Genomic DNA, 18210 nt, shown 5'->3' on the forward strand with positions numbered 1-18210 from the left:
ACAAGTTCCTGATAAACCGCCCCCTTAAGTAAGACATTTTATGAGATCTCCATTACTAACGATTACTACGATATTATCCCATTGATTACTGTACACACAATAACCCTTATCCCAGAGTGGCCTCCGGGCCTTGATAATTGGTGACTTCCATGTAAAAACAAAAAAAAAAAAGTCTATCACTATAGACAACAAATATTGCACGCCATAAAAAAGTAATATCAGATATTCGTTCCAAGTTATGTCCCCTGTTTGTAAACTCTGCACTGTTTATTTTATAACATCCAAGAAAAATGCAAGTTTACCCAATTTTCCATAAAAATTACTTTTAACTATAAATAACTTCTTACTCGATGCATTTTTGTAAGTTTTGGATCTATTACTATTTTCGACATGACAGTTAAGTACGTAATATTGTTTTTTGCTGAAAACCACATATTAAAAATTCAATCTGTCGACTTAACAAGCACCGAGTTTAGTTTAGTCCGCCATCTTATACGGGGCACAATCTAAATCTGGTTCTTGAGTGAATTTTGTTTGGCCCACTATTTTAGGGCAAGATATAAAAACAAATAAATTAAACCACAGCGATAGTGTGAGATATTTTCTCACCTCGGTTTTGCTCTTGGCAGAATGAAAGAAAGACTATTAGAAATCATAATAGGTTCACCTTTAAACTTCATTGTAGATTTTATTAAAGTAAAGATCCAATTGCAAAAGATGTGCCATCTTTAGCTTTCTGCGGAACAGAGTGGGTAACACCCATAAAGGGTAATAGTTCATGTTTATCTTCGCGTTTGCAGGATTCAAGACTCCATGTTGTTTGAAGAATAGTTGCAGCAGATCGATGTAGTTTAAGTAATGCCTTCCAAGGGTGAACGCTTTGAGTTCGGTTGTCATCATGGATACTGTAAAAAAACGTCCAAATGGCAGACAAGTGGCAGGTCAAAATGTAGACCTTAAAAATCGTCTTGGAGAGACATTAAATAAGTATTCATAAAAGTGAGTCCAATCATAGAGCACATCAGTGTGTGAAGAATATAATATTTCACCTGACATAAGGGCTTTAGTGCTTGCTTTAGTGTTAGATAATAACATTTCGGCCCCTCGTAAGGGCATTAATACGTTTCAATGAGACAAAAGGGTTTTGAGGCTCCATGCCTTGAATAAGGAGATGAGTTTTCCACATCCATTCAGCCTGCTGTCTTGAAGAAAACTGACACCACCTGAAACAGAAAAATAGCACCAAAATACGACTTTGCAGTTAATAACAACGATTAATCTGATTGGTCCAAACAAAATCGTGGGCGGTCAAACCAACTAATGAGGTGCTTACTTATTTCTGCAGAATTTCTTACAATAGATAAGAGACTGAATATTGTGTAAAAAAATTCATGCTCTTATTTAATTTTACCTATGTTTTTTCTGGCCCTGTCGGTGGGGCATTAGAATACACCGACTGCCCCCCTGCAGAGGGTAAAAGTCCCTCAATGGGTGTCCTGGATATGACCTTAAACTATATCCAGTGGTGAGGCCCCAACTTGTGGGCTTTGGAGTGTGGAGCCACCCTTTAATTACCATTGCTCCCAAGTCCACTCTGACCCGGAGTGGTAGTACCTGTTAGGGTTCCAACTATGGGTTAAATAGAAACCGACTTGAAAACAACAAATATATTCTATTAAAAATTTTTCTTCAAAATCTTTGGATTCGGCATTAAATAACCCGAAAAGGGTTGATATGCCGTAAAACAAAAACAACCAACCAACCAACCAACCAACCTATGTTTTTTCAGTTTTTTTTTTTATTCACCTTTATCCCAAACGAGGTATATCGCCACTTAAATGTTATGGGCTACTAATTGGGACCATGCCTAAGAAAGATTAACAAGATGTTAGCTTACATTACATTTGAACTTCTGCATATCAGTACAGTCAGGGAAGCAGGTAGCAGGAAGGGAATTCCAAAATCTAGTTGTTCGAGGGAAGAAACTATTAGAGTAGAAAGCTTTCTTGCATTTAGCAACCTCAATAGTGAAGGGGTGTGATTTTGTTGCTAAGTGGGTTCATAGGAAATATGTATTCCATTTTTGGGACTATTTTACCATATTTGTCCCAAATTTTCTGTGTATGTCTATTTAGCAGCTTTGCATGGTTCTGAACCCAAATTTAAATATGTTAAGGCCTTGGGGACTTTTGGAGTTAAATTGGTGGGGGGGGGCGCAAATGATTGTTATTTCCTTTTTTTGCATGGTGCAGAACTCAAATTTACATATGTTAAGGCCTAAAACTTCACCGTTTGTTCATTTTCACCAGGATTGGGGCTAAATAGTAGGGGGAGCCAATGCTGAACTTAGTAATTTTTCCATGTATCGTTTACTGTGCACTCACGGGGGACCATGCATGCTTCACTTGCTTTTATCAGATTCATTAGATTCTCTACTATAAACATTATATTCTCTGATAGATTTCTTCTTTGCTTTTCACTTTTTGTCTTGGGAGGTGATTGCGGTCAAGTGGTTAATGATATGCACTGACGACCTGTATGTTCCAAGTTCGAATCCAGTTTATTTCATAAAAATCACTTTTACTTAGAATATTGTCAACTTTCACGTGGTCCCACCTATAATTACCCAATGTCTCCCTAGAAGGAATTCTGACTAGAAAAGTATCGGGGGAAACCAATGCCAACAATAGAATCTTCGGATTCATAAGAGATATGATGATGATGATGATGATGATGATGACGATGATGATGATGACTTCTTTCTTGGTTGGGATGTTGGATTTGATTCATATGAATGCTAAAATGCAAATGCTTTCTTTGTAATTTCCTAAAGCTACCAACTTTTAAAATGAAGGTGTTGAATCAAAGAATTTTCAACCAATGACAATATTCCGAAACTTCAAAAAAAGTAACACCTATACACGAATGCAGTAATCCGGTGTGAAATTCTACAAGCTTATAAAACAGTGGTTTGATGAACAGAAATTGAGAGTTCTTCTTGGACACCACAACTCCTGCCTCAACTCTCCAAATGCCCATCATAGGAAACTGGAATGAGGAACACTGAAAAACCTTTTACACTTGATGATCGATCGCCAGTGACACACGTGCCACCTAGAGGTTAAACTCTCTAACACATGCACACATATCCACAACGGAACTTAGAAACAAACTTTCTCTATTTCTTATTCAAGAACTTTAAAACTTCTCAACAAACTTTAGTCTTTCAAAGTATATTTTATATTTCTATAAAATTGCTGATGAATAAATATATTTTGTTTGTTAATTCATGTTTTCTCATCTCATTCCCCAAATCCTGTGGTTGAGTTGGCACTTTTTTCTTCGTTTTGTTTACTCTTTCTTCTTCTTTCCTTTTCATTTCTGTTATTGTGGGATTTTTACATCTTAATGCGATTCGGATGAATGCTAAAATGCAAATTATGTTGAATGTTTACCCTCTTTCTTTCGCCAATCCATTTCAATATACCCTTTTCGTCACTTTCTTTAAAAATGAAAGTGTTAAATTAAATATTTCTAAACCTCAAAAAGTAACACCTATACGTGAATGTAGTAATCCGGTGTGAAATTCTATAAGCAAGAAAACAGACTTGATGAATAGAAATTCAGAGTTCTTCCTGAGACCTGCCAGCCTGTCTCTACTCTTCAAACGCTCATCAAAGAAGACCCAAATAAGGGGCAGTAAAAGTTCATGAATATGCGTTTGTTTACTGGCTTAATTGTCAGTAAACACATGCCTATTCATGAACTTTAAAACTCGGAACGAACTTTGATCTTTCAACTCAGTTTACAAAATCTCTGGCAAACGAACTGACCTATTAAATTATTGCCCAATTAATCTCCTCCCGCTTTTTCGCCAAAATATTTGAGTCTTTAATTAATCAAGCTCTAGTCCACTACCTCACACCTGCTAAACTTCTGTTTGACCATCAATATGGATTTATGCAAGCCCGTTCTACTGCAGATATTCTAACTGTAATCTCTGAACATATATACCAAGCACTGAATACGGCAGGGGAGGGGAGGGCAGTAGCCCTATATATATCTAAGGCTTTTGACAGGGTATGACACGATGGTCTTCTCATGAAAATAAAATCTATGGTATTACTGGACGATTACTTAACATAATTAAATCCTTCTTAAATGAAAGAATCCCATGTTGATGTTCAAAGTTGCCAAGACAAAGCTCGTTTCCTTTAAGAATTACATGAAACCTTACCAACCACCAATGGTTATGGCTAAAGATACATTACCTGAAAGTACTTCAAACTCCTTGGCTTAACATTCACAGGGAACATGAGTTGGAATAAATACATTGAGATCATTGCCAGGACTGCTGTGAAGAAAATGGGCTCTCTCTCTACCATGCTTGAAAGTTACTTACGCCTGAAAGTATCCTGTACCTCTACAAAGCCACCATTCGCCCATGTATCGAGTACTGCTGCACATTTCGACTGATGCATCTGCTACTAGTCTCTCGCTCCTGGATAGTGTTCTAAAGAGAGTCACCAACTTGATAGGTCCTGAACTGTTATCTAAGATAAGAAGGATGCAACATTTCGTCGATAGGGCAGGGCTGCCCTGCCCTATCGACGAAATGTTGCATCCCTCTGCTTGTTTTACAAGTATCTTAATGGTGGATGCTCTGACGAACTACAAGCTCTTGTACCTCCTCGATGAAAATACCCCCCGACAAACCCGAAAAGCAGCAAAGTCCCACCCCTACACAATAGAGATCCCGAGGTGTAAGAAAGCCTTCTACTCTTATAGCTTCTTCCCCAGAACTGCTAGACTTTGGAATTCTCTTCCAGTTTCCTGCTTTCCCAACTGTACTGACATGCAGAAGTTCAAGTGTAATGTAAACAGACATCTTACTACATAGTACCCCTGAAACTTAGATCCCTGATAGCAGCCCCCTACATCAAATTGGCAATGTGCCTTATTTGGTTAGAAAATGTAATTAAAAAAAAAAGGTAAAACCAAACAGGAAAACCATGTAAAAAAATTAATTCATTGGACTTAAGGAGTCGAAGTCGAATAAAAAATTCCGACTCCGACTCTGACTCCGACTCCTTGTACTTTTGAAAATCCGACTCCGACTCTGACTCCAGCTAAAACCTCCGACTCCTTCCGACTCCGACTCCGACTCTGCAACCCTGATTGAAACTAATAAATAATTTTTCTCATTTTTGAAGGACTTATCTTACTATGATTAAGAAGAGAATAGATAATGCTGTTTGATCAGAGTTTGTAGATATTTGCTAATAGATAACACCAGGCTTGACTTTGATTTTGGTGGCATTCATCCAGAATAGGTGGTGCCGGTTCCTTCCATAGAACACATAGCATCCCAGATAAACGCAGAACTTGACAACGGTCCACATTAGCTAAGATAGTTATCGTTAGACAGTTCCAATACCAGCAACAAACACCATAAACCTGTGAACCAATGTTGGCTATAATGAGCAGAGAAACAGAGAATAACATAGATTATTTCTCTCATATATTTGTAAATTTTGCAAATTCCTCCACTCGGGCAAAGCTGGGTAGGAACAGCTTGTACCAAATGCCCAGGAATAAAGCATAATTAAATCTTATTTCTAATTATTACAGACACATAGTTTGATGATTTTATGTATATCTAAAATAATAAAGTATGTATATGTATGTGTTATCGATAACAGATAATATCAGATGCAGAATGAAATTCAACAGACCATGTCTGCAATGATTAAACAAAACATTAAATTATGTTCTATCAATGAGCACAAGTTTGGTAAATAGGAAGATGAATGAATAATTCAGATTACTTAACGTTTTAGTTGTTTTAACTTTTCTTATTGTCAGAGGCATTTTCACCATTTCACCGTTATGTAAAATCTCATAATAGTAAAAATTTTTATTGGCTGATATTTGGGAGTTTTATTGGTGTATGTGGCAACACCAGACCCAGGCTTATTTTGCTTGTGATCTGGTCACAGGAATAATGTTTATTTATCTGATATGCAGAAATAACAGTGCACTATCACACACATTGCACATGTTAGAGTTAGTCTTTTGGGATTCTTTTATTCCTCATCCAGTGTGCTGGATGGAACGATGAAATTGTTGCCCTAGAAAAGACGACATAATTCCATTTCCATTTGATGAAAATCAGTTTTCTATTTTTCTTACAGACCATCTACTAGTTGGCCAGTTGTGTACTAATCCCAAGAGTGATAAGAGCCTTCTATCATGTCTGAAAGTGACAAAATGTTCAACGAGCAAGATCGGAGATGCGCCGCTGTACAACTTATGCACTACCAATCCAAGTTATGCCAACAAGACCATTGCCAGCATCTTCAAAATGCATCGCTGGATTGCTACGAATAACAGGGACGTGTCCACAGTGATGAAAAAATTTCTGGCCACAGTTATGGTCTTTGGTGTGATTTCAAGCGAGGGCCGCATCATGCCACCTCACATCTTTGAAGTCAGCTTGAAAGTCAACACCAAAGTGTACTTGGATGTGCTGAAGACTGTATTGACCCCCTGGTGCAATCAAAGAGATCTAGGCTTGGCTTCAGGAGGAGTGCTACGATTTTGTATCCTTCTCTCACTGTCACCCCTTCCTCTCCCGACCTGAACCTGTTGGACTATGTTGTTTGGTCATATGTTGAGAACATCACCAGCATGGCTTTCCAAAACACCAAAGCCAGCCTGATCACTGCAACCACTGAGTATTTGCCAAGCTCCCACTGGCGTTTGTAGAAAAGGCATACTCCAAGTTTCGGACCAGTATTGAGATGGTGATTGAGGCTGAAGGCAGCTACATTGAATAGATGTCAGCTCTACTATATAATCAAGTTACCTGAATTGATTTTTTCAATAAAAGTTTTAAAATAAAGCTGTAGTGTTGTTTTCTTTAGGGTGATAAATTTTTTTGTTCTATAGTTTACCATCAATATAACCTGGTGGTAAATTCTTTCATCTATTCATGCTTTGTTTGTCGTAAATATTTGGTCGTGTAATTTTACTTTTCTCTTTCTGTGGGGATCTTTTGCTTTTTGCCTGCAAAATATTTAAGTCAAGGTACTGTACAGAAGAGTTACCAATGGAAGATTCTTCATCTCCAGGACTTGTACAGAATAACTACTCATCGGAAACTCTTCTGAAATTAAACATGGCTTCCAATTCAAGAGATATATTGAAAAAAGGAACAAGATACAGAGAAAAGTAATGATATAAGCTAGGCTTACTTGTCAGTCCGATATTGGTACAGTCCTCTGTTCCCGAGAGTACTTGGCTCTCGATTAATATAGTATTTAGAAGAGTCTATCAATGGGTAGGTAACGGTCCCATAACAGATATGTAAATGACACATTATAGTCTGGCTTTATCAAGAAAATGTTCAAATATTATTCAACTCAATCCATCCATCTATATAATGATGGAAAAGAAGTATAACAAATGATAATTTCTAGATATGTTGATAATTCACAATATTCAGGGGGTTATGTCATCTGTATATCGAAAGCCAACTCTTCACTAGACAATATCTAAACTTCAACTCTCACCGTCTACATAATGTAAAGAAAGGATTGTCCATTACATACAACACTGAGCAAAAGCAATATATATTAATAGTACTACAGAGTGTCCCAAAATGATCTGACACATTTGTAGGTAAAAAAAAAAAAAAAAAAATTGAATAACAAAAAAGAAATTTAAAAAAGTTTTTTTTTTAATGTACGTAGAATGCTATTTTATTTTAATTAGGTCAAAATTCATTTATATTTGTATTTATGCAGTTTTTTTTTGTTGTTTTTTTTTTAAGGAAATGTTCCTAAATCATTTGATTTCTTTGCATGGTGATATTGGTTGGCTCGCAAGATCACCTGATCTAAACCCCTGCGATTTTTTTTATGGGAATATTTGAAGTCAAACGTATTCAGCAGCCCCTCCCCCCTCGATTTCTTGAAGAATTAAAACGAGGTATTCGTTCTGAAATTACTGCTATTCCACCAAAAATGATCCACCGAATTATTAAAAACTTTTGTGAACGTCTACAATTGTGTTAGCAATGATCGTAATTATTTGGCCAATTTAATATTTAAGACTGTGTGAAATAAAATAAAAAAACAATAAAGATATTTTCTTTATTTAATTGTTACTTTATTTATTTATTTATTTTTTTTTTTTGACAAACAAATGTGTCAAATCATTTTGGGACACCCTATATATACATCGAGACGAGATGAATCGTTTAAGAGAAACCCTCCACCGAAACAATGATCCAGAGAGCATGACATCAGCTCCAAGAAACCTGAACCAAACACCAAAGGACATTACCTGTAAACTCACCACAGTTTATATACTTTATATGAAGAAAATACTCCAAGATTATATAATCCATATGATATCAGCATAGTATCCAAAAGCGACTTAACTTTTTGAAAGCATCCTGTGCAAGTCAAGCTCCCTACAGAGAAAATAATTAAGAACTTTATGTATAAGATTCCATGGAAAAAGGAGAAAACAAAGGTAAGACACGTCGTCCACTAAAAGTAAGGTTAGAAGAACATTGAAAAGATGTAATGAAGGAAGATATTGAAAAGCCAGGTATAGCTTACGATATATGAAGGGAAAAGGAAAATCATTTACTCTTATGGGATGAAGTTAAAATTAACGACAGAGAAGAATAGTGGAGAGTAAGATGACCCAAAGAAGCAGCGCATATGCAACAATCACCTACTAAGCAGGCCTAATATAAAATTTAACACAATAATTATAATTAATAGATAGTGCTAAGTAGTAAGATGGTATGTGTGTATATTTTTGAGATGAGGCTTGATAATTATCTTTGTTTGTATTATTTAGATTGTTTGGACTATTGTTCTCCTATTAGTTGTTTTTTTTTTTTTTTTACCACAACATTTCAGTCCGACCAAAAAAAAAAAAAAAAAGTTTAAGGCTCCTAAAATTTATTCTAAAATTGTCTAAAAGGATAGCCAAGTGGATAAAGTACTTGGTAAAATTCTGTTGTACGTTACACTCTTCTCAGGTTCAATTCTCAGAATACAATGGAGAATTACTTAGAAATTCTACCCAGTCATGGCTGATGAAATTAGTGAATACTACTGCTGTGGATTACATGTAGGTAAGCTAGGTATGTCCATATGTTTATATATTTCTATGTATCGGATTCACTCCTAAACTAATTAATCAATCTTTATGAATTTTGGAACACAGCTTCTATGCAGAAGAGTGGGCAATAAGGGCTATATTCAGTTTAATTTAATTTCATGCAAAGGGTGGATTCTGTACGGCACAATCACGTTGACACACCAGTTCTCACCAGATCACTGAAGTTAAGCAATGTTGAGCCTAGCCAGTACCAGATGGGTGACCAGTTGGGAAGGCTAGGCGCTGTATGTACCTTCTGGGAAGGTTGAGCGTGGAGCCAGCACCCTCACCCTGTAAAAAGAACTCCTCGCTATAAAAGCATCTACAAAGTTGTAGATGGCCTATGCCCCTCCAGGGGCTCAAGGGCTATGGAAAGGGTGAATTTTAACGATAATTTTGATACCTTCTATCTTTGTGAAATTTTAACAGTAGACATTAGACATCAATTAATAAATATTTCCCAAATTTCAGTTTTTAGGAGGCATAATATGGATACAATTTCTCATTTGAAAATTCAAGTATTTCAGATTTGCATTGAATTTGTTCCATAGTCATTAGACACCATTTAAGTAAGATTCTCTAATTTCAATTTTTTTCTTAAGACTCCTTAAGCTTAAGCCTTAAATTGTAAACATTTTCTAGAATCCAAATTATTTAACGGTTTTTAATAAAAATTGGAATAAGGATTCTAGACACAAGGTTTAGTATCATTATATTTTGATTTTAATCTTCGTGCAAGGGACGCGACAGTAGTGTAAAACTGTTTACTTTGAGGAATTACATTGACCCATTCTGAGGCAGATATTCATCTAGTGTTTATATATTTGCATGTACAGGATTTACTGCTAAACTAATTAACAGATCATTATGGATTTTAGAATATAGCTGTAAAGCTATAAGAGGTCCAAATGTTGGCTTGATTTAATTTATACAAAAAGGGTGAAAGGGGATTGAAGCCCTTCATGAAAATTCAGATAAAACCTTCCATTTTGGTGAAATTGGAAGAATTGGGTATCAATTAATAAATATTCTCCAACTTTTAGTTTCCTTAAAATATTTTATAGGATTTTTATGGATGCAACATCCTATTTGAAAATTTAAATATATCATATTTGTATATTAATTATTTGTACTGTAGTAATTTATAGGATTTTATGGACCATAATATTGGACGCAACATCCTATTTGAAAATTTAAATATATCATATTTGTATATTAATTATTTGTACTGTAGTATTTTATAGGATTTTATGGACCATAATATTGGACGCAACATCCTATTTGAAAATTTAAATATATCATATTTGTATATTAATTATTTGTACTGTAGTATTTTATAGGATTTTATGGACCATAATATTGGATGCAACATCCTATTTGAAAATTTAAATATATCATATTTGTATATTAATTATTTGTACTGTAGTATTTTATAGGATTTTATGGACCATAATATTGGACGCAACATCCTATTTGAAAATTTAAATATATCATATTTGTATATTAATTATTTGTACTGTAGTATTTTATAGGATTTTATGGACCATAATATTGGACACAACATCCTATTTGAAAATTTAAATATATCATATTTGTATATTAATTATTTGTACTGTAGTATTTTATAGGATTTTATGGACCATAATATTGGACGCAACATCCTATTTGAAAATTTAAATATATCATATTTGTATATTAATTATTTGTACTGTAGTATTTTATAGGATTTTATGGACCATAATATTGGACGCAACATCCTATTTGAAAATTTAAATATATCATATTTGTATATTAATTATTTGTACTGTAGTAATTTATAGGATTTTATGGACCATAATATTGGACACAACATCCTATTTGAAAATTTAAATATATCATATTTGTATATTAATTATTTGTACTGTAGTATTTTATAGGATTTTATGGACCATAATATTGGACACAACATCCTATTTGAAAATTTAAATATATCATATTTGTATATTAATTATTTGTACTGTAGTATTTTATAGGATTTTTATGGACCATAATATTGGACACAACATCCTATTTGAAAATTTAAATATATCATATTTGTATATTAATTATTTGTACTGTAGTAATTTATAGGATTTTATGGACCATAATATTGGACACAACATCCTATTTGAAAATTTAAATATATCATATTTGTATATTAATTATTTGTACTGTAGTATTTTATAGGATTTTATGGACCATAATATTGGACACAACATCCTATTTGAAAATTTAAATATATCATATTTGTATATTAATTATTTGTACTGTAGTATTTTATAGGATTTTTATGGACCATAATATTGGACACAACATCCTATTTGAAAATTTAAATATATCATATTTGTATATTAATTATTTGTACTGTAGTATTTTATAGGATTTTATGGACCATAATATTGGACGCAACATCCTATTTGAAAATTTAAATATATCATATTTGTATATTAATTATTTGTACTGTAGTAATTTATAGGATTTTATGGACCATAATATTGGACACAACATCCTATTTGAAAATTTAAATATATCATATTTGTATATTAATTATTTGTACTGTAGTATTTTATAGGATTTTATGGACCATAATATTGGACGCAACATCCTATTTGAAAATTTAAATATATCATATTTGTATATTAATTATTTGTACTGTAGTAATTTATAGGATTTTATGGACCATAATATTGGACACAACATCCTATTTGAAAATTTAAATATATCATATTTGTATATTAATTATTTGTACTGTAGTATTTTATAGGATTTTATGGACCATAATATTGGACGCAACATCCTATTTGAAAATTTAAATATATCATATTTGTATATTAATTATTTGTACTGTAGTATTTTATAGGATTTTATGGACCATAATATTGGACGCAACATCCTATTTGAAAATTTAAATATATCATATTTGTATATTAATTATTTGTACTGTAGTAATTTATAGGATTTTATGGACCATAATATTGGATGCAACATCCTATTTGAAAATTTAAATATATCATATTTGTATATTAATTATTTGTACTGTAGTAATTTATAGGATTTTATGGACCATAATATTGGACACAACATCCTATTTGAAAATTTAAATATATCATATTTGTATATTAATTATTTGTACTGTAGTATTTTATAGGATTTTTATGGACCATAATATTGGACACAACATCCTATTTGAAAATTTAAATATATCATATTTGTATATTAATTATTTGTACTGTAGTATTTTATAGGATTTTATGGACCATAATATTGGACGCAACATCCTATTTGAAAATTTAAATATATCATATTTGTATATTAATTATTTGTACTGTAGTATTTTATAGGATTTTTATGGACCATAATATTGGACACAACATCCTATTTGAAAATTTAAATATATCATATTTGTATATTAATTATTTGTACTGTAGTATTTTATAGGATTTTTATGGACCATAATATTGGACACAACATCCTATTTGAAAATTTAAATATATCATATTTGTATATTAATTATTTGTACTGTAGTATTTTATAGGATTTTATGGACCATAATATTGGACACAACATCCTATTTGAAAATTTAAATATATCATATTTGTATATTAATTATTTGTACTGTAGTATTTTATAGGATTTTTATGGACCATAATATTGGACACAACATCCTATTTGAAAATTTAAATATATCATATTTGTATATTAATTATTTGTACTGTAGTATTTTATAGGATTTTATGGACCATAATATTGGACACAACATCCTATTTGAAAATTTAAATATATCATATTTGTATATTAATTATTTGTACTGTAGTATTTTATAGGATTTTTATGGACCATAATATTGGACACAACATCCTATTTGAAAATTTAAATATATCATATTTGTATATTAATTATTTGTACTGTAGTATTTTATAGGATTTTATGGACCATAATATTGGACACAACATCCTATTTGAAAATTTAAATATATCATATTTGTATATTAATTATTTGTACTGTAGTATTTTATAGGATTTTTATGGACCATAATATTGGACACAACATCCTATTTGAAAATTTAAATATATCATATTTGTATATTAATTATTTGTACTGTAGTATTTTATAGGATTTTATGGACCATAATATTGGACGCAACATCCTATTTGAAAATTTAAATATATCATATTTGTATATTAATTATTTGTACTGTAGTAATTTATAGGATTTTATGGACCATAATATTGGACGCAACATCCTATTTGAAAATTTAAATATATCATATTTGTATATTAATTATTTGTACTGTAGTATTTTATAGGATTTTATGGACCATAATATTGGACGCAACATCCTATTTGAAAATTTAAATATATCATATTTGTATATTAATTATTTGTACTGTAGTATTTTATAGGATTTTATGGACCATAATATTGGACGCAACATCCTATTTGAAAATTTAAATATATCATATTTGTATATTAATTATTTGTACTGTAGTAATTTATAGGATTTTATGGACCATAATATTGGACGCAACATCCTATTTGAAAATTTAAATATATCATATTTGTATATTAATTATTTGTACTGTAGTATTTTATAGGATTTTATGGACCATAATATTGGACGCAACATCCTATTTGAAAATTTAAATATATCATATTTGTATATTAATTATTTGTACTGTAGTAATTTATAGGATTTTTATGGACCATAATATTGGACACAACATCCTATTTGAAAATTTAAATATATCATATTTGTATATTAATTATTTGTACTGTAGTAATTTATAGGATTTTTATGGACCATAATATTGGACACAACATCCTATTTGAAAATTTAAATATATCATATTTGTATATTAATTATTTGTACTGTAGTATTTTATAGGATTTTTATGGACCATAATATTGGACACAACATCCTATTTGAAAATTTAAATATATCATATTTGTATATTAATTATTTGTACTGTAGTAATTTATAGGATTTTATGGACCATAATATTGGACACAACATCCTATTTGAAAATTTAAATATATCATATTTGTATATTAATTATTTGTACTGTAGTATTTTATAGGATTTTATGGACCATAATATTGGACGCAACATCCTATTTGAAAATTTAAATATATCATATTTGTATATTAATTATTTGTACTGTAGTATTTTATAGGATTTTATGGACCATAATATTGGACGCAACATCCTATTTGAAAATTTAAATATATCATATTTGTATATTAATTATTTGTACTGTAGTAATTTATAGGATTTTATGGACCATAATATTGGACGCAACATCCTATTTGAAAATTTAAATATATCATATTTGTATATTAATTATTTGTACTGTAGTATTTTATAGGATTTTATGGACCATAATATTGGACGCAACATCCTATTTGAAAATTTAAATATATCATATTTGTATATTAATTATTTGTACTGTAGTAATTTATAGGATTTTTATGGACCATAATATTGGACACAACATCCTATTTGAAAATTTAAATATATCATATTTGTATATTAATTATTTGTACTGTAGTAATTTATAGGATTTTTATGGACCATAATATTGGACACAACATCCTATTTGAAAATTTAAATATATCATATTTGTATATTAATTATTTGTACTGTAGTATTTTATAGGATTTTTATGGACCATAATATTGGACACAACATCCTATTTGAAAATTTAAATATATCATATTTGTATATTAATTATTTGTACTGTAGTATTTTATAGGATTTTTATGGACCATAATATTGGACACAACATCCTATTTGAAAATTTAAATATATCATATTTGTATATTAATTATTTGTACTGTAGTATTTTATAGGATTTTTATGGACCATAATATTGGACGCAACATCCTATTTGAAAATTTAAATATATCATATTTGTATATTAATTATTTGTACTGTAGTAATTTATAGGATTTTATGGACCATAATATTGGACACAACATCCTATTTGAAAATTTAAATATATCATATTTGTATATTAATTATTTGTACTGTAGTATTTTATAGGATTTTATGGACCATAATATTGGACGCAACATCCTATTTGAAAATTTAAATATATCATATTTGTATATTAATTATTTGTACTGTAGTAATTTATAGGATTTTATGGACCATAATATTGGACGCAACATCCTATTTGAAAATTTAAATATATCATATTTGTATATTAATTATTTGTACTGTAGTAATTTTATAGGATTTTATGGACCATAATATTGGACACAACATCCTATTTGAAAATTTAAATATATCATATTTGTATATTAATTATTTGTACTGTAGTATTTTATAGGATTTTATGGACCATAATATTGGACGCAACATCCTATTTGAAAATTTAAATATATCATATTTGTATATTAATTATTTGTACTGTAGTAATTTATAGGATTTTATGGACCATAATATTGGACACAACATCCTATTTGAAAATTTAAATATATCATATTTGTATATTAATTATTTGTACTGTAGTATTTTATAGGATTTTTATGGACCATAATATTGGACACAACATCCTATTTGAAAATTTAAATATATCATATTTGTATATTAATTATTTGTACTGTAGTATTTTATAGGATTTTTATGGACCATAATATTGGACACAACATCCTATTTGAAAATTTAAATATATCATATTTGTATATTAATTATTTGTACTGTAGTATTTTATAGGATTTTATGGACCATAATATTGGACGCAACATCCTATTTGAAAATTTAAATATATCATATTTGTATATTAATTATTTGTACTGTAGTAATTTATAGGATTTTATGGACCATAATATTGGACACAACATCCTATTTGAAAATTTAAATATATCATATTTGTATATTAATTATTTGTACTGTAGTATTTTATAGGATTTTATGGACCATAATATTGGACGCAACATCCTATTTGAAAATTTAAATATATCATATTTGTATATTAATTATTTGTACTGTAGTAATTTATAGGATTTTATGGACCATAATATTGGACGCAACATCCTATTTGAAAATTTAAATATATCATATTTGTATATTAATTATTTGTACTGTAGTATTTTATAGGATTTTATGGACCATAATATTGGACACAACATCCTATTTGAAAATTTAAATATATCATATTTGTATATTAATTATTTGTACTGTAGTATTTTATAGGATTTTATGGACCATAATATTGGACGCAACATCCTATTTGAAAATTTAAATATATCATATTTGTATATTAATTATTTGTACTGTAGTAATTTATAGGATTTTATGGACCATAATATTGGACACAACATCTATTTGAAAATTTAAATATATCATATTTGTATATTAATTATTTGTACTGTAGTATTTTATAGGATTTTATGGACCATAATATTGGACGCAACATCCTATTTGAAAATTTAAATATATCATATTTGTATATTAATTATTTGTACTGTAGTAATTTATAGGATTTTTATGGACCATAATATTGGACGCAACATCCTATTTGAAAATTTAAATATATCATATTTGTATATTAATTATTTGTACTGTAGTAATTTATAGGATTTTATGGACCATAATATTGGACACAACATCCTATTTGAAAATTTAAATATATCATATTTGTATATTAATTATTTGTACTGTAGTATTTTATAGGATTTTATGGACCATAATATTGGACGCAACATCCTATTTGAAAATTTAAATATATCATATTTGTATATTAATTATTTGTACTGTAGTAATTTATAGGATTTTATGGACCATAATATTGGATGCAACATCCTATTTGAAATTTAAATATATCATATTTGTATATTAATTATTTGTACTGTAGTATTTTATAGGATTTTTATGGACCATAATATTGGACACAACATCCTATTTGAAAATTTAAATATATCATATTTGTATATTAATTATTTGTACTGTAGTAATTTATAGGATTTTATGGACCATAATATTGGACGCAACATCCTATTTGAAAATTTAAATATATCATATTTGTATATTAATTATTTGTACTGTAGTATTTTATAGGATTTTTATGGACCATAATATTGGACACAACATCCTATTTGAAAATTTAAATATATCATATTTGTATATTAATTATTTGTACTGTAGTATTTTATAGGATTTTATGGACCATAATATTGGACGCAACATCCTATTTGAAAATTTAAATATATCATATTTGTATATTAATTATTTGTACTGTAGTAATTTATAGGATTTTATGGACCATAATATTGGACGCAACATCCTATTTGAAAATTTAAATATATCATATTTGTATATTAATTATTTGTACTGTAGTATTTTATAGGATTTTTATGGACCATAATATTGGACACAACATCCTATTTGAAAATTTAAATATATCATATTTGTATATTAATTATTTGTACTGTAGTATTTTATAGGATTTTATGGACCATAATATTGGACGCAACATCCTATTTGAAAATTTAAATATATCATATTTGTATATTAATTATTTGTACTGTAGTAATTTATAGGATTTTATGGACCATAATATTGGATGCAACATCCTATTTGAAATTTAAATATATCATATTTGTATATTAATTATTTGTACTGTAGTATTTTATAGGATTTTTATGGACCATAATATTGGACACAACATCCCTATTTGAAAATTTAAATATATCATATTTGTATATTAATTATTTGTACTGTAGTATTTTATAGGATTTTTATGGACCATAATATTGGACGCAACATCCTATTTGAAATTTAAATATATCATATTTGTATAGAATTTGATTTACATTTTTGACTAGCCTAGGTGCCTGGCATTGCCCGGATGTTTGGAGATGTGTGTTGAGCAAAATAAATAAATAAAAAAAAAAAGCGGTAGTTGGCAGGCATACTCGAATCCGTACCACAAAGGAGGAAAAGAACGTGAAAAAAAACAAAACAAAAAGAAAAACGTGACGTCTTTGCCGTTGCGTTCATCGCTGA

The 18210-nt window shown here is 29.7% G+C and overlaps 1 long non-coding RNA gene and 1 pseudogene across 1 annotated transcript in view; one reads left to right on the forward strand and one right to left on the reverse strand.

Moving 5' to 3' along the window:
* Nucleotides 1-670: 670 nt before the first annotated feature.
* LOC145280039 (uncharacterized) overlaps nucleotides 671-18210 on the reverse strand; it is a 61476-nt gene continuing 43936 nt past the window's right edge. Inside the window, exons 2-3 of the long non-coding RNA XR_013868532.1 lie at nucleotides 8350-8479; nucleotides 671-1223 (exon numbers count right to left, since the gene is read on the reverse strand). This is a non-coding gene — a long non-coding RNA (uncharacterized LOC145280039). The remainder of the gene's footprint in view (nucleotides 1224-8349; nucleotides 8480-18210) is intronic.
* Nucleotides 9319-9435, forward strand: LOC145280460 (5S ribosomal RNA; annotated as a pseudogene).

This window comes from Euprymna scolopes, chromosome 7, assembly GCF_053919585.1.
Source record: "Euprymna scolopes isolate OS-2025 chromosome 7, ASM5391958v1, whole genome shotgun sequence".
NCBI lineage: Eukaryota > Metazoa > Mollusca > Cephalopoda > Sepiida > Sepiolidae > Euprymna > Euprymna scolopes.